Source organism: Mirounga leonina, unplaced genomic scaffold (genome assembly GCF_011800145.1).
Source record: "Mirounga leonina isolate KUSES-001 unplaced genomic scaffold, KU_Mleo_1.0 Mir_125, whole genome shotgun sequence".
In the NCBI taxonomy this organism is placed as follows: Eukaryota; Metazoa; Chordata; class Mammalia; order Carnivora; family Phocidae; genus Mirounga; species Mirounga leonina.
The window spans coordinates 49132458-49148778 of record NW_023270305.1 but is presented as its reverse complement, the minus strand read 5'-3'; the positions used below and the strand labels follow the sequence as shown (position 1 = coordinate 49148778).

Sequence of the window (16321 nt, the reverse complement as noted above, 5' to 3'; positions counted from 1 at the left end):
CTTTGATTTAGAGTAAAATGTACCCATTAGACGTTTTACACTTTTTGCAGGTTATAGAGTCTATCAGATCCCATCGCTGACTATTACCTCTCACTAAGCATCCTGAAGACAGAAAACATGCCATTACCGCTCATTTTGTAAGCGTTATAATGCCCCGATGGTGGAAGTCTGGCAATACCTAGAAATACAGCAAAGCTGGTGAATAAGGAGTCGAGGGGCGGAGGGAAGAGGGAGCGAGGGAGGGAGGCAGTCGCCACCTCAAACCCACGCCGGACCAGGAACCTCCAGCCCACAACGTGATCCCTGCCCTCCCCAAAGTGGACCGGCTACATTTTTCCAGATCCCCCCAAAACCCAAGACGGTACTCACCCTTCTGCGAAGAAGTCGGCACCGGGTCCAGCTCCGAGACGGGTCGGGGTGGCAGCGAGGGAGGGGACGTCTGGGCTGTGGGCGGGGGGTGTCGGTGCGTCACTCGAGTGCGGGACGGTGAGTTCGAGGGGTGGGAGCGGAGAGGAGCAGGGCAATCAAGTCACCGCCGAAAAAGGAGGAGCGGGAACGGAGGTGGGGGTGGAGAGCCCCTCCCCTAAAATAAACCCACCGGCCCCTGCGACCCCCTGCCCCAGGGAGGGAAAATAAATCAGGGGAAATAATGGACTGACAAATCTCTAAAACGACGAGGAGCGAGGAACAGACTTTAATTTAAAGGGGGGAAATTGAGCGAGGGCTGGAGGGGAGATAGAGAGAAGTGGCTCTGGATCTATCCCATGCCTTTGCAGTCCCCAAGCAGAGGCGGCTGGCAGAGGGGAAGTTGCAGCGGCTCCTGAGGAGAGGGAGGAGGAGGAGGAGGTTACACCGTAACAAGTACAGACAGACAGCCATGGATCAGAGGGGCGCTTCGAGCAGGGGCGGCCGCGGCGGGGCGAGCGGCGGCGGTAGCACCCCCTGCTCGCTCGCTCAAGACATTTAATTGGATTGATGGGTTGTGCAGTGACTCACAGACTTTACAGAGTCGTACAGCAGTCCCCGCCCAGCTGGACAGGGGAGATGCGGCGGGGACGGGCGGGGAAAGGGGGCCGAGGAAGAGCCGGGAGGGGAGGAGGCGACTGAGAGGGCGAGGCGTTGGGGGGGCGGGGAGCGGAGCGGAGCGAGTGGCGAATGGCGAATCCCGCCGCTCCGACGGGCGTGGGCGTCGGCCAATCACGGCGCGACTCCATAGGCGGCTGGCTTCTCCCCTGGCCCAATGAGTCTTCTAAGGACACTGCCGCGAAGGGGGCGGGGGAAGTGGAGTGGGGGGTGGGGAGAGGTGGGTGGACGTTGAAGTGGGGGTGGAGGGAAAGATGAGGCGCCGGAGACCGGCGGAGTCACTCTGCCCTCCTAGCGCCAGAAGTGCGCCTTCCGCCAATCCGAAGACTGCGTGGGGGTGATGGACACAAGCGTGTGACCAATGAGGAGGAGAAGGTGCCGCCCCGATCCAGAGGGGAAGGAGTGGGCGGGCAAACGCCTTCCCCTCCCTCCCGCCGGGTTCGGGTCAGTCACGCAAATAACAGTGTGAGGGCTGGGGCCGGGCGGAGGAAGGGGGGGCGACGGAGGGGCCGCGCTGCTGGCGGCGTGACAGCGATAGGGACTGGCTGTGCTGCCGACTCCGCACCGGCAGGAGGAGGCGGCGGCGGAGGCTGGCTCCTTACTCAGCTTGCAGGCTGCTTCTGCAGCTCTGCCTCTGCCTTGCGCTGCTGGGGAGACCCTGCAGCCAAACCCCACTCCCGAGGGGCAACCAAATTTGGAGTGAATCGGATCAGAACTTTGCCCCATATCCCTGCAGTGCCCACTCTGAGAGACAGCTCCCTGTGACGTCCTGCGGAGCCGTGCTCTGGGATCTGAGGAAGCTGGAAGCCAGAGACCCGAGGCTTGGCAATGGCATTAGCCTCTTTGCTTGCCTGTTTTCTGGGGAAGTCAGGGTAGGGTGTGGACAGGTTGAAACAGCTCCCGAATACATACCATTTCTTTATTGAGCTTCTGGAAAAGGCCCTTCTTAACCTGGCAGGAACGAAGCTGTATGGGCTTTGCTTTTTAAATGTGTGTATGTCTTACCTTCCCTCCCGCACTACTCTTTCTCCCACTTCTTTGCCCACCCTCCTTACCTGGTACTCTGATGGCAGTGGTAGGGAGCGCTCACTGCTGGATCTTCTCACTGCTCATTCCCAGGAGCTATGGCTTTTTCTCCATTTCTTGCCTACTGTCCAGTGATCATTTTACAGCCCTTAACACTTTCCACGCACTTTTACTTGGAAGTAACTTTAATCACCAGTAAACCTGACTAGAGATGCTCACGAAAGCAAAGACACTGGCAAAAATCCACTTTCTTTCCCACAAGGTGCATTTCTGGGCACTATTTGAAATTTACAGTTGCTTCCTACCAAGAAACCAAGGAAAGACAAATTATTGCATGCCTACAAAAAGATCTTCAAATCCACTTAGAATACCTGATACCCATTTTTCATAGACAAGTCAACTAGAGAGACCTAAGAGTTGATTTAGGGTCTTGAAGTAAGCAAGATAATTTTTTTTCATAATTATGAGATTAAAACCTACAGTGGTCTGAGATTCAGAAAACAGATAATAAGCGAACACAGATGCTTACTCTAGCCATATTGAGACTTTCCTTGATTATTGTCATTTTAAGGTACTGAGCCCTGAATTCTGACTCTGATACTCAGCCTGACACCTCTTACCTCTTCTCTGATTTTAGCCCTACTCCATGACTTCAGCCTGTAGTCTTTTTTTTTTTTTTAAGATTTTATTTATTTATTTGTCAGACAGAGAGAAGAAGCAGGGGGAGTAGCAGGCAGAGGGAGAGGGAGAAGCAGGTCCCGGCTGAGCAAGGAGACCAATGTGGGGCTTGATCCCAGGACCCTGGGATCATGACCTGGAGCCGAAGGCAGACACTTATTGGACTGAGCCACCCAGGCGTCCTATCAGCCTGTAGTCTTGAGTCCTGGTTAAAGTGTTATCTCACATACTGTATTAATAACACAGAAGAAGATTTTGAGTCTAGACATACACTAGGATCTTTTAGAGGATCTCCAAATGCCCAAGTTTAGCATCCTGTGGCGGAAGTTGCCCCCTTACCCCCTTATTGGCATGCCTTCAGTCTCTACCATGTGTCATTTTCTAATTCTGTGCTCTCTCAATTCCAGTATTTCTTAAATGGTTGTCCAAGGCCCACCCAGATTCCTGGGTCTGCATTCAGATCCATTGAATCATCATTTCTGTAGGCGGGACCTGGGCATCTGCTTTTTTAACAAATACCCCAGGTGACTTGAATAAATACTAAAACATCAAAATAAGCATTTGATTTTAGACCCCCTATTTATTCCTTCCTTTGGAAAATTTGAGCACCTGTATTTATTTGTTTCTTTTTTCTTATTTTCCTTTCTCGCACATACCTATTTCCTTTCTCCCATATATTTCCAGGCTCTTATTTTTATGATCACTTCCCTTTCTACGTTTCTTGTACACAAGTCTGTATTATACACTGGTAGGGTGATCCCTGAAAAAGAGGGTGAAGCTGGCAAATTGTCTTTCATAAATATCATAGGCATACCTTATAACCATGATGCTTAAAAGTATAGAGAAGACAGTTAATTTTATAAGCTTAAAAATATCACCATGATTGATGTTATATATGAACCTATGATATGTGTGAGACTTACTAGTTTATAGTTTCAAAGTGCACAGAGGTAGAATTTTTCATGTGTAGGGGTCACATTTCAAAATTCAAATTTCACCATACAAAAAATATATTGTTGTCACAATTTTTATTCTAACCAGTGGAGTGAAACTAATGATGTACTAAGAAGTGTGGTGATTTAAAAAAAAAAAAAAGTACTATATGAGATTTGTGTTGCCTCAGACCTGAGAGACTCAAAAGTACACACATGCAACATTTAAATAGGAACCTGGGGAAAAGTCTAAGAAAACTTTAAGTGTGTTTGTCATAGATAAGCAGGATTTAGTTCATTTTTATCTAGTTTTCCTTTTGCTTACTTATTTTACTTTCTAATCTGTTATGATTTAGAGTTCCATGTATAATTTTTAAAATCTAAAATAAAAAGTATATGAGCAATAAGTGATTATAAACTATTTCCCTTTTACTGCTATTTAGATATTTATATGATTGTAGCTGATCTCAATTAGATTATAAGCTAGTTATAAATTAGTTTGAATATATACTATCCACATAGATCAGGAAGCTATAGCACAGCTTTTATTGAGAATAGAGAATTCAATCCAGGACTCCTAGATTTCCCAAAGACAGAGACTAGGCAAGCATGAGCTCACAATCCAAATTACAAAACAAATGAAGAAATAAAGCCAGCACAAGCAAAAGGAAGTGGAAACAAAAAAAAAAAAAGGAAATTAGCAGAATTAGATTCTAAATATGAAAAAGGACAGTTTAAGAAAAATATAGACCCATTTCACAAGTGCAAAAATTCTAAATAAAATACTAGCTAACCAAATCCAAGATGCCTACTCCAATGAACTAAGAAAAACCTTGAGCCTCATTTTCCTATCTTTAGTTTAGAAATCTCTCTAGCTTCCTATCTAGCCATCTATCATGAAAATACAATAAATCAAGTAGGGTTTATTCCAGAAGCTCAAGCATGATTTAATATCAGAAAACCTATTGGTAATTCATCTCAAAAAGACTAAGAGAAGGGGCGCCTGGGTGGCTCAGTCTTTAAGCGTCTGCCTTCAGCTCAGGTCATGATCCCAGGGTCCTGGGATCGAGCCCCGCATCAAGCCCCTCACCGAGCCCCACATTGAGCCCCATATCCGGCTCCCTGCTTGGCGGGAAGACTGCTTCTCCTTCTTCCACTCTCCCTGCTTGTGTTCCCTCTTTTGCTGTGTCTCTCTGTCAAATAAATAAATAAAATCTTTAAAAAAATAAAAAAGACTAAGAGAAAAAAACACTTGAGAAAGTGCATCACTTATTAATAATAAGAACTTCTAGAAAAATAGGAATAGGAAGAAATTTACTTAACTTTATAAAGGACCAAAACATACAACAAACTATTACTTGACAGCTTTACTTAAAACACATTCCATTTAAGTGTGGGATCAAGACAAAGTTGCCACTACTGTTTAACATGAGAAAGTCCTGGCTAACAGGGTAAGATTTGTAAAAGGAAGAAGAAATTAAATGGAAGAATCCAAAGGAAAGAGATAAAACTGGGCTTGTTTGTAGTAACTTGATCAACTATTAGCTATTAGAAATAATCAGAGAAATCGGCAAGGTGACAGAGATGCTTTTCTCCCTTTCCTCCACTATACTACATTTGTTTTAGCATGACACATGGCCAACCAGAACAAAGACATCATTTGCCAGCATCCCTTATAGGTAAGTAGTGCTGTGTTCCAGGTAATAGGTTAAAAGTGGCATCGGTACATAAATCCTAGAAGGGAGAAGGTATGCCTCATCCTTTTTTCTACCATCTGAAATGAAGACATAATGGCTGGAGCTTGAGCAGTTATCTTAGACCATGAGCTGACCTTGGGTATGGAAGCCACACTCAGTGGAGCAACAATACAGAAGGCATCTGCTCTACCAGCACTAGCCTTAAAATATCTACCTCAAGTCTTCTTAAACTTCCTGAATAAACCTCTAATTCATGCTACTGTTATTTTAGCTTATGGGCATATGCGTGTATGTGTGTTGTGTTGTTACTTATAGCCAAACCCCATCCTAACTGTTGCAGCAAGATCCCCAAATACAAAATCAATTCATGAAAACCGAAAGTATTCCTACACACTAGTACTAACAAACTAGAAAGGAAGATACTATTTACAATAGCAGCAAAGCTATAAAGTGTCTAGCAATTAATCTAAGAAAGAATGCACAAAACCTTTATGGAAAAAGATGTTAACTCTGTTAATAGACTTCAAAGAAGACCTAAATAGGGCTATGTATAATGTCTGTGGATAGGATAATGACATTATTAAGATATCAATGATCTCAAAATTTATTCATAAACTCAATGCAAACTATTCAAACTTGTAGCAGGATTTGAGGAATTTAAACATTTTAAAATACATATGGAAGACTAAACTCCATATAATCTGGTCATTTTTTAAAAAGAAAATCAGAGAGGGGAAATTTACCCTCCCAATAGTAAGACATATTCTAAGTGATAGTAACAGACATGTAGAATAGTGGAACAGAATAGAGAACTCAGAAAGAAACCATTGACCTACAAGAACTTGGTATGTGATAATGGTGACGTCACAAATCTATGACGAAATCACGTTGAGATAGTCAACTATTGCTACAATAATAATACTACATAACAGACAACCCCAGAAAATCAGTGGCTTATTGCAGCTATTGTTTTTTCTCCTTCTTGGGTCTGTGTGTGAACTGAGATTTGCTGATCTCATCCGGATTCATCAACACTTGATTGGGCTCTGCTGAATTCACTGGGCTTGGCTCCAGGACACAGGTTAAGTTCAGGTCTTCTTTACATGTCTCATTCTGGCAATTACAGAAGCTCAAGAGGTAAAGCCAAGTCACTCAAACACATTGAATACCTCTGCTCCCATCACATATTCTAACATTCCATTGGCCAAATAAGTCACATGGCCAAGTCCAACATCAGTAGTAGAGGGTGCTACAAAATCACATGGCAAAGGGCACGGCTGCATAGTTCAATAGCAGGAAAGACATGAAGGCTTGAGAACAATAATCCAATCTAATACAGAGGTTTTGTTTCATAGATAATTTTGGGATAATTAGTTCACCATGGAGAAAAATAAAGTTGCATCCATATCTCATACTAGATGCGAAGGTGAGCTCTTGATGAATTAAAAAAGCCTAAAAAGGAAAGGGAAACCTGTTAGGCTAACAGAGATTAAAAATAGAATAGCTTTGGAGTCTAGTCTTAAGATAGGAAAAGACTTCTTAAATAAAACTCTAAAAGCATAAACTATAAAACCAAAAGAATGATGAACTTGACTGCATCAAAATTAAAGTTTTCTGTTCAACAACAACATCATAGACAATTTAAGAAAGAGTTGATAGATTGAGGGGTATTTCCAAAGGCTAAAACCAACAAAAGATTAATATCTAGTATATACTAGGAATACTTGCAAATCATTGAGGGGGAAAAAAACAAACAGGAAACACAGTAGCAAAATAGCCAAAGGATATGAACAGGCAAATTTACAGAAGGGAACCTTGAGAAAATAACAAGTAGATGAAGAGATAGACAACCTTGCTGATAATCAGATAGATGCATAGTAAAACAACAAGATTACTTCTTCACATCCATGAAATAGACAAACATGTGAAAGTTGGGTAACACCAAGTGTTGGCTAGGATGAGAGGGAGCATGAACGCTCGTACTCTGCGGTTGGAAGTTCAGCCCTGGTACAGCCGTTTTGGATCCGGCAATCCGTCATGAAATGTAGCAGATGTTTTCCTGATGGCCCAGCAGTTCCGCTCCTGGGGATATACACCACTAAGAAAGAAACTCTTGTGCAAGTCGGTAAGAGGACACAACTGAGGATGTTCATCACAGCAGCACTTGAGGTGGTGGTGTCTTGTAGGCAAACTTAGGCATAGAACACCTGTACTGGAAGTAAGTAAAATATAGCAGATGCTATGGAATAACATGAAGTAATGTACTAAATGTACATCTTACAGCATGGATAAATCTTCAAAATGTTTTGTAAGTGATAAAAGGTAAGAAACAACAAAATCATGTAAGCCACGGGCCTCTGGATGTTTTTCATACAGGGATGTTTTTCATTTCTGCTCTTAGCTGGGGCACTTTGAGGGAAGGATAAGGAAGGTGCCGTGACAGCTCACTTCTGACTCAAATATGTCCTCCCAGTTTTCACGTAAAGTTGTGGCAGGTTTTCATACAGCCCCCCACCCCCCCACCCCCGGTGGACTCCTTCTGCAGGTTTCCACCCTGTCTACTGCTATGGCATTCCCTGTCACCTCCCCGCTTCCCCATACATATTTAATACACATGCATCTGGTTGTAAGTTTCCTTCTCAAGCCGGGGGGGTTGGGGGGGGCGGTGAGCAATGGCTCTTGAAGAGTGAGCCACAGTCAGAGATACAGAATACTGGACAGCCTTTCTTGCCACTCTGCTACTCCCATCTGCCTACTTCCCCATTTCCAAGTGAGAGACACCCAAACATTACTGGATTTTTAAAAAGCTTTATTTCAAGACTGACCTAAAAATGTGTTTGCTTGTGTATTTTTACATACCTCCTAGCGTGCTGTAGGGCTAATAATAACCATAAGGATGAAACAATAGCGGTGATTGTAATATTAGCTTTGTGTCAATAAGCAGTAGACACAAAGGCCTTTTAAAGTTGATTGGGAGGGAGGAGATGAAAAAAGATAATGAGCTGTAGAGATCTAGGTTAGAGATCAGAAATAGCTCCCTAAAATCAGGGTGGATAAACAAGGGAAGGAGTTACCAGAAGGTTTGGGGAGAGATGGGTAGTTTTCTGAAAGACTTGGGCCTTTTCTAACCTAAACACGGGGGAATGGATGCAACGGCTCTTGAAGTTTCTCCGAGCCCTGTCAGGTCATGAATCTCCTCGAGCAGAGGCATGTTGGAAGCACAATTGTTTCCCACAAAGGTATACTGAGAATAGCCCCTGCTTGGATTATACTGCCTTAAAAGCCTGTCTCTGCCCAAAGCTTTCCTAATGGCTCATTACTAGCATATGAAATTCTGACCCTAAGTAACGGCTATGATTTTATGGCCCTCAAAATCCCATATGCAGGAGCTTGCCTGAGCCCAGGTAGGGAGCTCGGCAGAGCAGTACTATGAGGCCCAGCAGACCATACCCCTTCCAGGTGAACGAAGCAACAGCGGCAGGCTTCTCTCCACCTGGCTTTGGATCTCTGATTTGTGCAGAAGCCACAATGTGGTCCTGCGGAGATGACTCTTCTCAAGATCGCATATCTTATGTTTACCATGTAGGGGTTGCAACACTCAGTATTGGGGCATCAATGTCAGCTGACTTCTATTACATAAATCCAACCCTAAAAGGTCTAATGACTTATCCATCTGTAGTTTTTATAACTCCTCGAAGCTGTGTAATCCAATCACTCCATATTTGTTCAACAATTACTTACTGAGTTGTAGGGAGTCTTAGGAGATGTATTTAGAAAAGCAGATGGAGCCCAGATTATAGAACCTTAAATGCCTGGTTAAGAGTGTCAACTTATAGGATAAGGCAACAGGGAGCCTTTGAAGGTGTTTGAGAACTGGCATAGCTTGATGAAAAGAGTGTTTTAAATTTAATTGAGCAAACACTGAGGAAAAGGACAAACAGTTATTAAATCCCTATTACGGGAAAGCACTATGGAAGCTGGGGGGAGAGAAAGTCCTTGCCTTCAAGAAATTTATAGTTGCTAGGTGTCATTCTGTTTTTGTTTTTTAATAGAGAGGGTACTGTTTTGAGATATTAACCAGTGTGCTTTCCCTGCATTTCTTATACCCCAGTCCCTGCCCTCAGGGTATGGATATTGCACAACAGAGATTCAGAAAGAAAAACTCTTGACTTCCAGGTCTCAAAATGGGCTTTAAGAACTCACAGCAGAGAATAGTTTTGGAGAAAATACCTGAGTTTTCATAAGCTACCAGGCAACATAAACCATAGACTTGGAAGTACAATTTGTGGAGCTCAGGAAAAAGTGCTGTTAAAGATACCAGAATAAAAAGGTTTTCTCTTTCCTCCACAGTCTCTTTCTCAACTTGTCACATTTTTTAAAAATTTGTTTAATGGTATTCTAAATAAGTGAAAATTTTAAAAATTAAATTATTAGCTGAATTTTACTGTTCATTTTTCTATTGTGAAATACCTATTTTATTTTTTTTATTTTTATTTTTTAAAGATTTTATTTATTTATTTATTTGAGAGAGAGAGAAACAGCATGAGAGGGGATAGGGTCAGAGGGAGAAGCAGGCTCCCCGCCGAGCCAGGAGCCCGATGCAGGACTCGATCCCGAAACTCCGGGATCATGACCTGAGCTGAAGGCAGTCGCTTAACCGACTGAGCCACCCAGGCACCCGTGAAATACCAATTTTAAATGCAAATATAGGAGCATTTAACTTCCAAGCAGAATCACTGGAATCATCCAGTTTGTATGTTGCAGCTTGTATGTGCATATGTACTTTATTCTTACCACAACAATGGGCACACTGCACAAAACTAATTCAACCGTCTTTATTTGACTCGTTGATGTGTGCACATTCTACCAGCACTCTACTTCAACTTACAGGTGTGTAAAGGAAAGACTGAAAGGAAAAGGACCCATGGGGTGCCCTGTATTTCTCTTTCCTTCCAGGTCTTCATTTTCAGTGGTTGCTTAATAGAGACAGTATCAAAAGTAAGAAAGGATATGATAAGGTTCTTTGCCTGTTCATGTTTTTAGAACGCCATTGCCCTTTTTTCTGCCTTCAAAACAAATCCTGGTTTGAATAGAAAGCCTGACCTCTCAGGGCTGTCAGCGCCCCCACTTACTCAGATCAAAGATGAAACACACTTGCATCTTGCTGAACTGCTGAGCGTGTGGGACACCCGGAGTTCTGTGCTCAAGGGGGGGCAAGAAGAGCAGACATCTATGTCCCCTCTGCTCCTGCCCCCTTGTCCCATGGGACTTCACACACAAAACATACGTTCAAAAGTAAAATCAAGATTGTTGACACAGCAGAGGAGCAGAGAGCCCTTCCGAGTGTGGGGCCCCGTGTGGCTGCACGGATGGCACACCCGTGATACTGGCCCTGTCTGGGAGGATGGATGAAGGGCCAGGCTGTCCTGCCTCAGCTGAGAGAATGATGCTCTGGGCGAGGGCTAGGGGGGCGGGGAGAGAAAGCAGAGGCTGTGAACGTGAATATGTCTCTGAGAAAGGGGGCTCTGTGTTCTGCTCTTGGGCCCTGCACTCCTAGCTTTCCACCAGTCACTCCCCAGAAACCACTGGGAGGTGGAAAACTAAAAGGACCTGGACATCACTTTCAAGGTTTCATATTAATCATTGAAAACGTGAAAAATACAAAAAATCACCCAGAAGGAAGTTAAACTATCTATAATCCTACTGTCCAGAGAGAACCACCATTAACATTTTGATCCAAATGTAATTTATAATATATGTTTGTACAAAATTTGTCAATGTAACAAACATTTCTCACTGAAAATGCTGCTAGAAAACAGTTTTACATGTAACTTCGCGTTTTTAAAAAAAATTTTAAAGATTTATTTATTAGGGGTGGTGGGGGGTGCAAAGGAAGAGAGAAAGAGAGAGAATCCTAAGCAGACTCCCCGGTGAGCTCAGAGCCTGATGCAGGGCTTGAATCCTGGACCCATGAGACCATAACCTGAGCAGAAATCAAGAGTCAGACGCTCAATCGACTGAGGCACCCAGGTGCCCCTGTAACTTAACATTTTAGGGTAAATATTTGGTGATGGTTTGCCCAGCGAATTCTAAAGGGAAGAATCTGTCAACCGAGAGCCTGGACAGGAGATAAATTCGAGAATCCCAGAGGGATCTGGGTTGGAGGTCTGCAATGAGGAGAGAGAGGAAGGGGCTGGATGAGGCTCACAAACAGAATGCTGAGTGAAAAAATCAAGTCATCAAAGAGTCCATCTATTTATAGTTCCAAGGTGGATAAATCTAAACACTATGTTATTCAGGAACACGTACATAACCATTACAAATAGAAAACAAAACAAAATTCAGAAAGGTGGTTCCTGAGAGAAGCCAGGGAGATGAATATGTTCAGAAATGGACACACAGAGGCTTCTAAGGGGCTGGTGATATTCTAATTTTTCAGCAGGACATATGAGTGTCCAATGAATTATTTTTTCTAAAACCGCACTTTTCATATATTCTTTCATATTCATGGTATCATACAGGCTAATATGTCTTAGGCCAATTCCATAAGACAAGATTTGCCACAGCCTTACTCTTCTGAATCCTCTGGCTTTTCCCAGACAGGTTACACATACAGGGACTCTTCTTCCCAAAATACTTTCACCCTCCCCAAGCTCTTCACTACCCATATAATTTGATCTTGTTCTGAAATAGGTGACTGGAGTACATTCATCTGAAAGTGTCATTTCTGAGCAAAGACCCAGCAGCAATGCAAGCATACACCAGAATATGGATACACAGACGCTTGGATATTCGCAGGTCTAATCATGCATGGCCGGGAACTGGAAAAGCTTTCTGCTCGGAAAGCGTCTGCCTTGCAGCGTGAGCAGCAGGTGATTATCATGTTTTCCAGCTTCCAGGGCAGCCACCCCACACCAAATCAAGGATGGGCGGGGCGGGGGGTGGGGGCAGTAGCTGCCAAGTGTCTCACAGGGTCTTCTTCAGGTTGTCACAAAACTGTCAAAGACAAACTGTTGTGTGGTGAGCACTCTTTCTCTGCATCCCAACAGGGTAGACACGCCGCATGAGATTCTTTCAGCAGGTACACAGATAGTTTTTATCCTAATATTATATACATAATATATTTTATCTAATATTGTGTATTAGATAATACACACACACACACACATACCGCTGACATCTAAAAGCCATGATTATTGCTTAGAGCAGAGCTAAGGTAGAGAGCAGAGTTAGCTTGAATGAATGTTTTTAAAAACCCTCTAGAAATAATATTACAGCTGAGGCCAATCCTACCCCATTCCTGTTGTTATACTGAAGAGTAACAACATAAACTTACATAAACTTAAGTAAGAAATACTTACAATATCACTTTAAAATATGTAAGTGTATCAAACACATTGTACACCCTAAATGCACTCAATGTTGGATGTCAATTATATCTCGCTAAAGCTGAAAAGAAAAAAAATACCTACAATGAAATTGAAAATATAAATAATTTGGCTGATCCTGGTATAACCTCAGAGTGCACCCTCCCATCTCCCCCAAGGCCTCTGAGTTTTCTCTTTTGCAATGAAGGCATATGGACTCTGTGCACATTACCTCATTAGAATATTGCAAAGTCTAACCAATTGATCTTTCTTACAGAAAATCATGGGAGGAAGTATGAATTCTGTTAAATAAGACTTTGTTTTAAGTGATAGCCTGGTGCAAAATAAAATGGATGAATTATAAATCTCTTTAAATAATTATTTTATAATAGATGCTAAATAAACCTTTAACTCTGCCACTGCTCCCATTCATAACATGCCCCAAGAATAGAGAAAAAAAAATCAACAACAGGGGCACCTGGGTGGCTCAGTTGGTTAAGCGACTGCCTTCGGCTCAGGTCATGATCCTAGAGTCCTGGGATCGAGTCCCGCATCGAGTCTGCATCCGGCTCCCTGCTCAGCAGGGAGTCTGCTTCTCCCTCTGACCCTCCCCCCTCTCATGCTCTCTCTCTCTCTCTCTATCTCATTCTCTCTCTCAAATAAATAAATAAAATATTTTTAAAAAATCAACAACAGAATGCTTTCTTAAAAATGCTGGTAATAGAGTTCTAGCAACCTCTGGGCAAAGCATTTCTATGATGATTCATAGATCAAGTAGAGCTAGGTTAAAAGAGTCCTGAGGATAAAAGCTTAGCTTAACTTTTTAGTTTTGTTTCAACACAGTAAACTTCTCTAAAATGACAATAATCCCAAATATAGAATGGCTACAAATTAAATTTATAAGGAAATTTAAAGGTATTTTTAGTTAAAGAAATGTAATAGATGATGCATAATCAGGGAACCAAATTCAAAGATACAAAAGGATAGGTAATGGAAAATGTTTCTCTCCCATTTTAGCCTCCCTGTTCCCTCCCGAGAGGCAAACATTGTTACCAGTTTCATAAATATTTCCATATATTTATACACATTTGATACATATAAAAGTTAATATGTGCATTTATATTTATTTTTGAACTATTAATGATAGTATTTTATATTGTTTCTGCACCTTTCTTTCTTCACTCAACAGCACATCTTGGAGTTATTTCCCTACTGGTACAAAGAGGGATTGCCTTCATCTTCTTCAAGGCTCTGTAACAGTTCATTATATAGATGTACCATTATTGCAGGACATTTCTACGTTTCTAACCTTTTGTAAGTACAAACACTGCAACAATCAACACTTCACATGTATGTCCTGCCTCTGTAGCATAAACTGACAAGAGTGGAATTGATGGGTCCAAGGGCATGAGGATTTTAAAACCTGATGGCTACTGCCAAATTGTCTTTCACAAGGGACGTTTTGCAATGCACTGTTAACAGTTGCTATGGAGGTCATTCTTTAACTTCATCAATACTTACACAGTATTAGGGTACAGTACCCTCCCCAGCAAAATCACGTTATAAAACTGTTATTACAGACACCCCTCACTTTATAGACGAGGTGTTAGCAAGGATGGCATATTGACTATTATTTTGCTTTGCAGTTTGCTGTCTTAGAATTACCTGCATGGTAACCCATCTGTGGTTTAGCTATGCTTTTAAAAATAGGCCTACACAGGGCTCCGAAAATTTGGGGGGCAGTGAAAATACTTTGTATGATATTTTAAAGATGAATATATGTCATTATACATTTGTTAAAACCCATAGAATGTACGGTGAACCTGAAGGTAAACTAGGGACTTTTGGTGATTATGATGTGTCAAAGTAGGCTCATTCTTGGTAACAAATGGACCGGAGAGTGATGTTGATCACGGAGGAAGCTGTGCATGTGTGGGGGTCAAGGGCATACAGAAAATCTCTGTATATCCCTCTCAGTTTTGCTGTAAACCTAAAGTTACTCTAAAAAATTGTCTTTAAAAAGGCCTATATGTACCTATGTCTATCTTTTTCCTTAATAAACCTAAAAGGCAGTATTTCGTTGGTCGACTCAGGAGTTTAGAAAGTGAAACTGAATAGAAACCAAGATGAAAGATAATCATCAGGCTTCCTCTTCAGTTGACTGCAGCACAACCAATCAAATTATGAGAAATAAATTACAGTTTTAAAAAATTCCCTGTTCTAATTACTGCAAATGTTAATGTGACTAGGTAAGAATTATTTTTAATCACCTATAATTATATAGATAGCGTACATCTAAAAGCATAAAGTCAGTATCCAAAAGCCACAATTTCAAAAAAAAAACCCTAAGACAAACTTTGCTTTTGTTTGAAATGCGCAATATTTTCCCTTTCTATGCTTCCTCTCCCAAATAAATTCGACGGCTGAAATTGCTGGCATTTAGCAAATACGGAAAGCCAGCAAGAAACATCTTTTCCCTGAATTCAGTGGGTTTGCGTCTTAACCCGTTTGAGCACATTTTCGGCGCATATTTCATGAACCCACAAGAGACAGATTTATTTGACATGTTTAGGAGACATGTAAAATAGAGTCGTGTAGGTTCTAAAGCTTCAGAAAATTGGGAATTCCCCGTGCCAGAGAGAGTTCACTAGACCTGCAATTAATACTTGCAGTAATAAAGGAACGCGCAGAATAGAATTCTTCCTTATCACTGTGCATCAGGATCTTCCATTCTAGGTAGGATTTTTCGTTCCCTCCTTCACGATAGAGGCAAGGAGAGGGAGGGCAAGCTGGGTCTGCGGTCGGAGGAGTGTCTATAAATAGAAGGTGAAGTGTTCTAATACCGGGAGGGTGCGTCATAGCGTCCCTCCCCCGAGCCGAGAGCGCCCGGGCGGCCGCCGGAGCCTCTGCGCGGCACCGGGACGCCCGCCCCGGCTTCCTGCTCCCGGCCCGCGCCCGCTGCCTCCGGGGAGCGGGGACCTCCGCGAAGGCCAGGGGGATGGGCCAGGGGAGGCGCCCGGCGGCCTCCGCATTCGCTCAGCCTCAGGTTGCGGGAGACCCGGGCCCGGGCGCACGCGCGTGCCGCGAGGCGCCCCAGCTTGGGGGCCGGCCGCGCGCCGCCGCCGTGCCCTCCGGCCGCTTCCCCCAACCCCGTCCCACCCGCTCCCACCCCTCCTCCCTGCGGGCGGAGGCAGAACAATAACCCGAGCGCGCCTGGGAAGCGGAGACTCCCGGGCCGAGGGCCGGCGCGAGGGGAGTTCCGAGGGGGCAGTCCCCGCGCGGCGCGCGCTCCCGTGGGGGTCCGAGCGCGGCGGGAGCGCGACCGCTGGCCGGCCCCCCGGGCACGCGAGGCCACGTGGACGACGATTTCGGTCTGTTGAAATCTCAAATCTCAAAGTGTCTGTTCAAGGCCGCCGAGAATTTCCTCCAGTCTAGATGGAACATCAGCAGTTGGTGAAAACACACGCACAGAGCGCGTGCGTTTGGGTCCTTTTCTATTTCGGATTTGAATCTCTGAAGTCACTTGTGGAATTTCCAT

General features: G+C 43.5%; 1 protein-coding gene across 1 annotated transcript in view; it reads right to left on the bottom strand.

Moving 5' to 3' along the window:
• Positions 1 to 958, bottom strand: part of SERTAD2 (SERTA domain containing 2) — a 109749-nt gene extending 108791 nt beyond the window's left edge. Inside the window, exon 1 of the mRNA XM_035001420.1 lies at positions 370 to 958. The gene's annotated coding sequence lies outside the window, so the exon portion shown is untranslated. The remainder of the gene's footprint in view (positions 1 to 369) is intronic.
• Between the last annotated feature and the right edge of the window lie 15363 nt (positions 959 to 16321).